The following is a 9070-nucleotide window of genomic DNA, read 5'->3' as shown; positions in this document are numbered from 1 at the left end:
ATATTTATATATCTTAGTAGGTTGTATGCATGTATATATGTTTCTTAGTATGTATGTATGTATGTATTTTCTTGGCTCTTTTTTATTTATTTATTCACTTTACATCCCGACTGCAAACCTCCCTCACACCTTTTCTTCCTTCTTAGATGTAAATGTTCTTCAAGTTCTGTCCCCAAACCTTGGTGTCCTCATGGACTCTCACATCTTCTCTGGATTGTCACCATGTTCCTGGATCCTGTTCTTCACTGGGTTTCCTCCCCCTCCCCCCCACGCCCTCTCCCGTATCCTCCCACCTCCACAGGAAGCTCAGCACTAAGCCCTTCCGCATCAGCATTCTTCATCAAACTCGTCTCCTCACAGCTAATTTATTCATCTGATTTTTCTCTTCAAATCTCCCCATAAGTTAACAATTTCTCCCAAAGCTGAAACTTAATCTGGAGCACAGATGGTCAGGCCGGTGAGGAACTGAGTAGGGAGCAAAGGAGGAAAAACAGTTGAGTATCAGTCAGAGGGAAATGTCCACAGACCGGATCGCAAGAGAAAGCCAGCTTCGTGCAGGAGCAGGAAGAGCAAGCACATCCGGGTTAGCCGGGTCGGGTCAGGAGACTAGGACGAGTGGGCAAACTGCAGTGCGTACTTCTTTTCTTCTACGAAGTTCCTGAGCAGCAGGACCATCGATTTAAGACTCATCGTTTTAAGACTATTTAATGGGATTATCAGATCTTGCTCTGAAATCTGCTTATTCCTCATTTCGTTTCCCTTACAATGACATATTTGAGACACATGGAGAGTTATCAACGAGATAATGGACCCTTGACCACATGCTTCTGCCACATTTAGCCATTTGTAGACTATTTCATCCTAAAATGACTTTAGACTTGAAAAGTTGTGGAAATAATGTAAATCTGTTTTGGCTCTTCCGCCAACTTTACCAAATAACATCCTACATAACCATAGTACTGCTGCCAAAGTCAGGAAATTAACTTCTAATTCCTTCCCTGACTCAGCCTCCCCAGTGCAGGGATTGAACCTGTGTTAGCACCACATCCAGCAATACTCAGGACAAACATAAAAGCCTTATACAAATGCCACCAGCTGTCCCCTTTTTATCCTGGTCCAGCTTCCTATGTTGCCTTTGGGACAGTTCCTTAGTCTTCATCGATTTTATCACGAGGTATTCGTGGGAAAAGCCCTGCGACTTAATTTCATGAACTCTGTCTCAGTTTGGGTTTGCCTGGTGTTCTTCTTTTTTAAATTCAGGTCTTGCATTTTTAGTAATGCAGAAGTGCTTTGTGAACCTGTCCACGCATGTGTCTCAGGAAGAGCTGAGTGTGGGTCGGCACCTCACTGGGCAGAGTGCGGTCCATTCTGATCACTGATTCCTTGGCTAAAGAGATGATTTCCAGGTTTTCTTACCAGGAAGTTACTAATCCACTGTTTGTAATTAGTAGTTGTTAAGGAGTTCTTATGTGGAAATATTTTTGAGGATGAAGGTATCCTATTTGTAAGTTGTATAATTGTATCTCCACTATTAGCATCATTGTTGGTTCATGCCTGCCACAATAGTAATTGCCCATCAATCAGAAATTCAAGGTCATTCTAAGATACATAATCTGCGATACAGGATACAAGAGACTCTGTCCCACTCCCCCCAAAAAAGTCTTTGTAGAAAGGTAGAGAGACCCTGCCTCAAACAAACAAAAACAAAAAAATCAAAGTCTCCTCAAGGAATAGCTTTGGTGTTTGTCAAAGAGTGTTGGGTTTTTTGTTTTTGTTTTTAATTTTCATTATGTCTCCTATTTCTTTATATTAATAGAGACTTGTGAAATTTTCTTCCTAAGCTATAAGGTATTGCTATCATAATTGAGCTGTTTAAGGTGTCCTAGTTGTGGTCATTGGTAGCTCCTTGTGTGCTTCCTATATCCTTGGGTTTGTCTGTTTGTTTTAGTTTCTGAGCCCTTCCTACTGGGTCAGCTCCAGGGCATCTTGGATAGTTCCTACTGTATCTCTAAACCCTCTTGGTTACCTACCACAGTACCACAAAATTCTCTTGTGCCACATGAGTGAATCTTTTTATTTATTTAATTTCATTTTCAAGATGGAGCCTCTGTATATAGCCCAAGCAGGCCACAAACTCATGATCCCCCTGCCTCAACCACCAAAGTTCTGGGATGACAGGTGGGCACTGTAACCCCTGGCTCTGTGAACCCTTTAGTAATTCAGACTTGTTGGTTTCTCCCATCAGATGTTTCTACTCTCCTAATATGGGATATATTAACTCTATATACATTTCCATCCATGGTTTCATACATTAACTACATGTTTATAAACAAATGAGTTTTGGTTAATGTTTTTCTGTATTTTACAATACTAAGTGATATAATATTATACATACATGTAATTAGATGTTTACAGACTCACATTGGTACACATAACTGAAAAGTATATTCATTGTGAGTGGTACGTAATATTCTGTTGTGGGATTATACAAACTTATTTATTCTTTCATGACTCAAGGCATTTTGACCATGCTCAGTTTTTACTGATCTAAACAGTCTGATATAGACTCTCTGACTGAGCTTTTATGTTAGGGTTTCACCCAGTTATGTATCCAGAAGTGTAGTTACTTAGTAGCAGTATGTCTGGCTTCATCTTCATTCCAAGTTGTCCTCAGAGAGATTGTGTTTGTCTTCATGGCAAGGATACATGCATTTTTGCCTAAGTGGTAGGGATGGAATAAAAGATACTTGTTGTTCTTTTATTTACATGCTTTTGACTCTCGGTGAGGCCAAGCGCCTTGTAGTCTTTGGCACATCTCTCCACGATGCTCACTCACACTCTGGTCTGTCTCTCTCTTAGCGCGTCGTTTCCTTATGGCTTTACAGCTGCTTTTATAAATTCCAGATGTTGGAGCGTTGTTTGGAGTCTCTGATGGGAATGTTGCCTCTCAGTGAGCAGTTTGACTTCTAACATTCCTTGAAGTGTCTTTGCAGCCTTGTGTCAGGCTAGTTCTCTGGGTGCTGATTGGCTGCACCAGTGAAGGAGTGATCACCTTGCCACTCTTAAATCAATTGCTTTAAACTAAACATGTTCTTGGGGATTTTGAAGCAACTGGATGTATTTAAAATTAAGTTTTAGACTTAGGCATCAGAGATCCAATCAGAAATATGAGAGAGAGAGAGAGAGAGAGAGAGAGAGAGAGAGAGAAACCACAAAGGCATCAGAAAGAAAGGGGCTTTGATCCCTTCACAAGTGAGGTGTAACCTTCATCTGTTTCTTTGAAATAGAATCTGAGAGTCCAAGGCTAGGAGGAGGTGCTTTGATATCTGTAATATCCAATTTAAAATTCACTGGTTTCTAGATATAAAGACCTGGAAGGAGCCACAGGGACCGTCTGGCTCAACCCTCTCATTTTACAGGAAATAGAAGCTCAGAGAGATGAAATAAAACATTCACCATTGAGACTTAGTTTCAGTTTCTCAAGATTCCAAGTCTTAAAGGGATGGGCTTCACCGTTTGCTCTTAAGAGGAAATGTGACTCTGCTGACCTGGTGCCGACACATAATCTTCTAGAATTTCCTCTCTTCTCTGAGACATCCTTTCCTCCTCCTGCCAACACTTTAGCAATTTTATATAAATACTGGTTAAATTCTTAGGACGCATAGCAACTGATATTCTTTTGAACCTGGTGGGCATTATAAATCAGTCTGCAAGAAAGATAGGGGACTTTTGTTTCTGTCTGTCTGTCTGTCTGTCTGTCTGTCTCTCTGTCTCTGTCTGCCTGTCTCCCTCCCTCTTTCCCTCTCTTCCTCCCTCTCCGGGAGAAAACACAGTACAATTTTTTCTTAGACTTTGGAACCTTTGGCGGGGAAACAGGCCCCTCCGAGTGGTTAGGTGACAGCCCTCTGAGCAAGTCCAAATGACCTAAGCATTCTTTCCTTACTGTTTTTTTTCATGTACAAGATCTATATTTAAGTGAATCAAAAGTTTATTTTGATAAAATCAGTTTTTCTTTCCAAATAAAGTGCCAAATAAGGGGTTATATTTCTAGTTAGAGTCCTTTCAGGCCCTACCTTGTCTGTGAGTCTAGGTTAAGATACATCAAACATGCTTTGAGAGAAAGCAGAACAAGTAACTGAATCTCCTTTGGGCTCTCCTAACCGGCTACCTCCACTGCCCGGAGTTGTTAAATCACCCGGCTTTCCCAGAGGCTTCTTGATGTAGGAACTGTCTGATTTCCTCCAGCCCTTACTTTACAAAGCAGCAGTCTGCAATCCACAGCTCAGCACACAGATGGTTAGCTGCTGGAGGACAGTTCTGGCCATGTTTATTCTGCCACTGATGATAATGATGGTGGAGACAGTGATAAAAATAAAAACAAAAGAATTATGCTTATTACATGCCGGGCAGTGCTCTAAGGATTTCACGCATAAGGATAACTCACTTAATCGTCCTGTGTCTAGGAAGAAAATGACCATCATTACCTCATTAACATGAGGAGGCAGACAGAGGTCAAATCATCCATCCAGACTCAAACTGTTTACTAGAGAGGCCAAGCAGAATGCAGAAGAGACTTAACAATGGGGCCATTTGGGAGATTATTTACAAAATGTGGGTCTCAGGAAGGCATTGGGGGACCTAGGACCAAGTCAATTCTCACACACTGGCTCATATGAATGAGACCGGAGCTGTCAGAATTCAAGAATTCTTTGTGATGCCAATTGAACCTTGCCGTTTGCATGGAGTCATCTTTGGCCAGAGATTCTGTCAGTGCATGGTAGTCTTTCAGGGAAAGAAGAGGGAGATGAGTACCCTCACACTGTCTGGCCTTCCTCGCACATGAACAGTTACAATCATCACCACCACCATCATCATATGTGTGCATGCACATGTGGAGTGCTGGCACCCGAGTTGGGTCTCTCTGGAGTTGGAGTTACAGACACGCTGGGAATCAGGTCCTTTGGATGAACAGTATGTGCTCTTAACCACTGAGCTTGTCCCCAGCCCTTCCGTTTACACCCTGGACAGAACCCTTTAGTGGCTGAATGTGGTAGAACTTTTAAGTGTTCCAATGTGTGTCCATGACATGGATATAGTCTACCACCAGGGCAGAAAGCAGTGTCCTGGCACATACCAGATCCTATGTAGTAGAGTTGGGATTTGAACTCAGGCAGTCAGTCTCACTCCAAAGGTCTTATTCCTAAGCAATAAGCAATATATATATATATATATATATATATATATATATATATATATATATATATATATATATATATATATGTATATAGGGCATGGAGGGCAGAGTGACTAGGAGGCTGGATAACTCATCTAAGAGCTGTGACTTGCGTGTGCTGCCCATGTAGGCCCTGGTGAGGAGGACCAGAAGCAGCAGCTGATCTCGTCATTCATTTATATGCACCTACCTCCCTTGCTCTAGAAAGCACTAGAAGCTGTTGGACCCATGCCCTTCCCTATCACTGACCACGCATACGTCTTTGTATTTTAGGTAGAACAATATTTTACTGATTCCCTCCCCCCCCAGCTGTTCATTTTTTCTCATTGTTGTATTGTTTTGCTGATTTATTGTTTTGCTGATTATTCCAAAACTGAGTAGGGTTATAGCTATTCTGCAATTGAAAGTTACTAAAGATTGGATTACCTCCTTTTAGGCTGTCCGGGAGGAGTTTACATAAATTCGTCTGAAGCCATAATTGAATTTTACAAGCAATAACCAATTCCTTCAAGAATCAGCCACCACCGACTGCTACAAAAGGTTTTGACGTGACTCTATTTTTCCACTTAGCTTCTCTTTGACACAATGGAAAAAACCCTGGGGGCACTATGCGATTCTTTGAGAGGAGGAACAGTGGCAGGAGGTATTTTCGGTTTTGTATTGAAAGTGATTGAGGAATAGGAATGAGTCCCTGCCCTGGGAGATCCGCCTAAAGGCAGGTTTCCTGTCAGAGGCTTCACTAAGGATGTGGCCCAAGGCAATGTGTAGACTGAGGGAGGACAATCAAGGGACAGGCAGCGTCGCGTTAGCTGTGTGCCTTCACTTTCTCTTCTAGCCTTTTGCACTTGCAAAATTGCCATTGGGAATAAGAATTTTCCATCCTAAAAACTTGAGAGCCAGAGTAGAGAGGCAGTACCATCCCTGCATCTTCAAGCTGTGCAACCTCAGGAGGCCCAGAGGGATAAAAAATCTCTTGAGATCGAAAGGGCAGAAGGTTCTCTTTCAGTAGAATGACCCACGGAATGGGAAAAGAGTGGTGGCTGCTGAACAAGGAGATCCTTCTTGTTTGTGAGAATCCCGAAGCCCAGCAGGGGTGCCTCCATGGTCACCTCCGAGCTGTGAGCTACACCGAGTTGTTGAGCACAGGGAAATGTGACCTGAGAGACTTGGACCACAAAACTCTTGTAAACCTTGCTGGGGCACTTGAGCAAAATACTGTAAGGAATGGCCTGGTGGATGATGAGGCTTGACGTGATCATCACAGCCTGCCGTGGTGGCTCCACAGGGCGGTTCGTTCAGAAGGGGTTTCAGGCAAGAGGTTGTATTTTTAAATTACCGTTTTGTCTTCTTCCTTTATAAAGAGGAAGCTGGGGGCCGAAAAGACGGCTCAGCCGTTAAGAGCACTGACTGCTCTTCCATAGATCCTGAGTTCAAATCCCAGCAACCACATGGTGGCTCACAACCATCCGTAATGAATTCTGACGCCCTCTTCTGGGGTGTCTGATGAAGACAGCTACAGGGTACTTACATATAATGATGATGATGATGATGATGATGATAAATCTTTAAAAAATAAATAAAGAGGAAGCTGCCAGCCCCCTCTCATTTGGGCAAAGACAGAGTGACTCTGAAGCCTGTTTTTCTTGTCCTTTAGAAGAATTCTCTCATAGGCATCCTTTCTTGTCTTTATCATTATCATGGTCTGGAGAGATGCTGGGTCTGGTCCTCCTGCAACCTTTTTGGGTTCATTCCATTGCAAGTGACCATGTGAACAGAAGAAAAAGTCACCAGGAGGGGAAAAACTAGGACTTCAGCCTTTTGTGAAGACTGGGGAATCACACCTTGAACAGCTATGAGCTGCAGCTGACCGGAGCGAGCGTCTTGATTCCCACCCTAACTTTTGAGACAGTCTCCCAGGTCCAGGCAACATCGCTTGTTCCTCTTGCATATATCCTCTCAGTTGAATTTCCATATCTTTACTCTGTTAGAGTCCGCCTTAGAAAGGCCGCTCACCTCACTGGCTCAGCAGGGCTGGATTCCTGGTGGGTGTGAGGCTACGTAAGAGAATGAAAAAGCGAAAAAACAAACAACAAACCCCTCCTTGCATTCCAAGTGTACTAGCTAGTTTGGCAAGAACCAGCGGGGCGTCTCCCAGCTCAGCCCCACCCCCTCTTCCTATGGGAACTGGAAGCGTCATTCAGCTTCTCTGCACCTGCGCAATGATTCACACAGAACAACGGGCCAAGTTCCTCCCAGAGGCTGGTGGGCGAGGTGGGTAGCTGGTTAACTCATACAAAACGATGGACAGATAGGAGAATTAAATTCTAGTGTACTCGTTTTATATCATAGCAGGGTGACTATAGTCAATACTAACTCGTTACATTATTTGTTTGGAAATGAATCGAAGAGAAGGGTTGGACGCTCCCAATATAAGAAACAATGAAAGTTTCAGATGGTGGGTGTGCTAATTTCTGATTTGATTATTTGCATGCTGTGTACATGTGTCACACAATACCCCCAAATATGGACAGGTACAATGTTACTTAAGAGGAAAAAAAAAAAAGGAACAATATCCCTCGACTTGATTTGTGTCCTGTGATGACATTCTGCTAGATTGGAGCTGTGTTCAGATACCTGAAGGGTCTGAGAGATTCCAAGACACAGAACAAAGGGACAAGAGCTTGGGTAGGCAGAACTCTGTGCCCACAAGAGCTGTTTTATCTCCAAGGAATTACTAATGTTTGTTATTTACACCCCAAATTATAGAGATGGTTCCTGATTTGTGGAGTGTTAGACTCATATAAAAAATTCTCTCTATATAACAATTTTATTAGACGTAAGGGACATGCAAAGAATAGTTAGACACATTATTCCATGTTAAATGATTTGAATGCCTGGGCAGAATGTATTAGTAAGTTACTTTTAAGTACTTTTAAACTAAAACTCTTTAGGACGGAGGTGAAAGGAGGCATTCTTACTTAGTTGGTTTTTGAAACAGGGTTTCTCTGTGTAGCCCTGGTTCTCCTAGAACTTGCTCTGTAGACCAGGCTGGCCTTGAACTCACAGAGATCTACCTGCCTTTTCCTCCCAAGTGCTGGGCCTAAAGGTGTGTGCCATCACCACCTGGCAGAGAAGGTATTTTTAATAATGCCGCTGTCTGTGAAGAATATTGTTTTATCTTATTTTAAAACTTCCAAGCTTCCTTTGAAAAGTTTCCTGTCACCCTTGATATTCCTCAGCCAACATTTATAGAGATCAGGGTGCTGTTGCTAGTAGGCTTTTGAAAACAGACACCATAAGGAACACATTCCCACCTGAGCTGAGCGAGAGGCTGAAGCCCTGAAGTTGGAGGACATTGCTTTAAGGTTTGGGCTGAGTGCATGAAGCACGGAGCAGGACGCACAGGAAAGCTCTGGCCTTTCTTTTCAGTGCTGACTCCGCTGCTTCATGTCGTTGTTGGTTTACAGAAGAAGCTGGAGTCACAGGCACCAGGGACAAAAGCTGAATCAGGTTAACTCCATCCTGTCCTAGGGAGGAAACAATGCCTTTCACACCAGTGCAGAGCTGTTCCATCACTTGGGTGAAAATGGACTTGAGCTTCTTCTTTTGCTTTTTCAAACTGTCTGCTGAGGGGAGAAGGAGCCATGATCCAGAGATAGATATTCTCTCTTTTGTACAACAGAGAGCTCATGGGGAGTTGTTGGAGAGAAACGAGGAGTCCCGAGGGGGATGGTGGGATGAGTTGTCCATTGCCTGCTGTTGGTGGAGTCGCTGATCCACCATACTAGGTCCTCTGTGTGCACGGCAGGATGTACTGGACTAGAACACACTGGCCCT

Source organism: Apodemus sylvaticus, chromosome 6, assembly GCF_947179515.1.
Source record: "Apodemus sylvaticus chromosome 6, mApoSyl1.1, whole genome shotgun sequence".
NCBI classification, from domain to species: Eukaryota; Metazoa; Chordata; class Mammalia; order Rodentia; family Muridae; genus Apodemus; species Apodemus sylvaticus.
This window is presented reverse-complemented; position numbering follows the sequence as displayed.